A 3,291-nucleotide genomic window follows, 5' to 3' on the forward strand; every position below is an offset into this window, starting at 1 on the left:
TCAATGCAACTGTAATAAATAAGCATCTACGTCCTTGACTATATTACCAGTATATCCTGGGACCAAAGTAAGATGGTTTTCTTGTTCCCATAATCGACTTAATTGTTGTTTTAAAATCTGAATATTTCCATCATTTATAATTTCTGTTTTGGATGACAGTTCAGACCACCACCTTTTTATGACCGCTTGAAGCCAGTTTAAACCAACTATTATATATTCTTCAAACTTGCTTTTAAGTAAGCACTTTACTAGAGGCAACAAATCTACACAGCAGCCAAGTGAGATGTGTTGTTTTTCTTCCTGTAAACTCTTGGTGAGCACAGGAAGGCAATCCACAACAACTCCAAGGTCTTCTATCCTCACCAAATAAGCTCCAAGTTCACTTATACTTCTCTTTCTCCAGAATGTTAAAGCTACATTCAATCTCAAATTCCTGCTGAACAAACCCTGTGCCATCGTTTCATGGTCCTGAGAAACCTCAGAAAAAACCCCACTGTATTTTGATGATGGGCTTTCCGTCTGTGGAGAACCAGATCACCGGAGTTAATCAAGTCTGTCCGAGGATCACGGCGTAATTTTTCAGGCAGGTGACCTGCACGAGCCAGTTCATTTTCTTTATTTGCCATGTCACAGCCCCCACTTCTAGGGGACTGTTGTTTTCTGTAACAAGGATTTGGAAAAGGATGATGCACTTTCTTTCGGCGATAGATCACCCGACGCGGTTTATCTGGGCTTTTCGCAGCTTGTCCAACTGTCCTATTTGTGTCAGCAGCCAACTGTGTTGGAGATTTCTTAACCTCCTTCATGTTAGTAAAATTAGAGATCCTTTTTCTAGATCAGTGGAATGATCCTCAATATTATTACAAAAGCCTCGTTTTTTAACATTGTGGGCTTCAGATGCCATAATCTCTTAAATCCCGGCGCCTCATGGTCGCGCGGCGCCTCAGCCCAGCCCGGGCACGAACCAACTGCGCCCGGTAGCCCAGAAGGTCCCTCGGCTCCGGGCCGAGCCCCACTCCGAGCCGTTCAAACGCAGCCGCGCGCGCCAACAAATATGTATTTTTAAAACTTCTTCCCATTCAAGTTTTGTAAACTCTCTCGAGTTACATTTTAGCATTTATTTCTTGATCATGTTTTAATCTTTTGGTAACACAAGAGTATTTGAGAGGGGAAGATTTTGAGCTTGGCATTTTAGTACGCAATCAAGGAGACCACTATTTAATATTTATATTTATGTTCCAATAATAGCAAGAAATAACATATCTTCATATTCTTCTGTCAATATTACTTTAATTCCTTATAGCAAAAAGTACCAGAGTCTTTCTTTACATTTTACAAGGTCAAACAATTTTATATTTTTTACTATAAATCTTATTTGATTATTAAAATGGAAATTGTATTTCATTTATAGTCCGTTTACATAGAGATACCCCTTCCTTTCTTTCTCCCTCCTTCCTTCATGCTTTCCACTCTTGCTCTTAACTGCATTCTAAAGCTATATATATATGTATAATATATATATATAATGTCATATATATGTATATACATATTTTCCCTCAACATTTAGAAACTATATAATATTTAAGGACAATAAAACACAAATAATAACTTACTGTTATAGAATTTATTATCATAGAAAATATATAGAAAATAGTATATGTGTTATAATTTGGTATTATCCTAGTTGTGGTAAAATCTAAAATTGTAAAATCTGGAATATTAAATTTAAATATTTAAGAGATCCAAAGGTAAAATGGCAGAGTGGCCAACTGGCCAGGTTTTCCTTGACTGTGTCGGTTTGGGTATTAAATGTGCAAGTACTAGGAAAACTCTCAGTCATGAGTAAGCTAGGATGGTTGGTCACCTAGAAGTAATTCCTATCTAAGAGGGTCAAACCGGCAAACTTCCTATAGACATGAATGTGTGTGTGTGTGTGTGTGTAGGTTTGAAATGTAAAATTTGGGGTCATGAATTTAAAAGTGGTATTCAAAGCCTAGGAACCGTGATGGGCTCACAAGGGACAGGAGTGTAGACAGAGAAGAACGAGGAGCACCAAGGAAAGACCCTCAGGGAACTTCAGTGTTTTGGGAATAGGAGGAGATGCAGGAGTTAATCAAGGATGTTAAGGAGTGGGCAGGAGATGGGAGGAAACCCGGGAGCATGTATCGTCCTCGGAGTCAGGTTAAAAATGTGTTTCAAGAGAAAAGTACGTGGTTACTTGTGTCAAATACTGAAAGGCAGAGTAAAATGGAGACAGGAATGCCACTGAACTTGGCACTATGCAATTCACTCGTGACCTTGGAAAAGCTGATTTTGGGGGAGAAGATAAGGAAAAGTGTGATAGGCACTCTTACAATAATTTCCTCTTTTGTCAGTTAAATCAGAAGCAAGGCCATCAAATGGGGGAGAAAGGGAGGTGCTGGTCGTTCCAAGAGAGGCACCATGTGAAACAGTTATTTCAAAGAACTTGAGTAGAACAACATAATGGGACTGACAGACAACGAGGGGCCATGAGAACTTTGTAGTCACAATATGAAATGAGAGCCATCAGCACAGTTGTGTATTTTACCCCTACAATTTCCAAGTACTTTGATGCCACCAGAATTGGCAAGATTAGATTTAAGTTAGATTACAGAATGAAGACCAAGGAATTGGAAGTGTGGAAACAGGGAGGGGCTCTACACAGGAGAAACCAGGGTATCGAACCTGGGTCTGGGGGAAGTGAGGGTTGAGGGGCGTAGTGAGTAGAGATCCTGATTGCTGAATGGATTGGAAGCCTCAGGGACAGTATTTGTTCAAGAAGGGATATTAGAGATGGGAGTTTGTGGTCAGAGAAGGTCATCCTTTCGGTTGGGACCACGATGGTTGTAGAGTTGTGACATTGTCACTCAGGGTACCAGTGGGAAAGGGCTACCAGTGTGTGGGGGAGAAAATCCATTGGAGTGAGCCAGTCAGGGAACAGAGGGGATTGTGTGCTGCAGGTGGGCGTGAGGGTTAAGAAGGAAATCTAATGGGTCTCCAAGGTCAAAGGTGTATGGGGTGTGGGAGGAGGAGAGAACCAGACCCTCTTTGGGATGTGCTGTCCTTGTGGGAAATGCACTTTGGAGCGAAGGCATGGGATGAGTGAGGGGTGTGGTGAAAATGAAGCAGGGCTGGCAGGAGGGTGACCCACAGGACAGGTGTTGCAGACTTAGATTCTGTCCTGCAGGCCCTGGTGGAGACAGGTGCAGACTGAGGGCTAGTGAGCTTCAGCCAACTTTAGAATGGGGCATACAGTGGGAACCCAGGGCT

At 41.7% G+C, this 3,291-nt stretch overlaps 1 pseudogene across 1 annotated transcript; it reads right to left on the bottom strand.

The window, feature by feature from the left end:
• LOC308357753 (KATNB1-like protein 1) lies at positions 1 to 904 on the bottom strand (annotated as a pseudogene). Its single transcript has one exon. The product of its transcript is annotated as a KATNB1-like protein 1 (transcript).
• Between the last annotated feature and the right edge of the window lie 2,387 nt (positions 905 to 3,291).

The sequence above is a fragment of the Martes martes genome (genome assembly GCF_963455335.1).
Source record: "Martes martes genome assembly, chromosome: 16".
Classification (NCBI taxonomy): Eukaryota; Metazoa; Chordata; class Mammalia; order Carnivora; family Mustelidae; genus Martes; species Martes martes.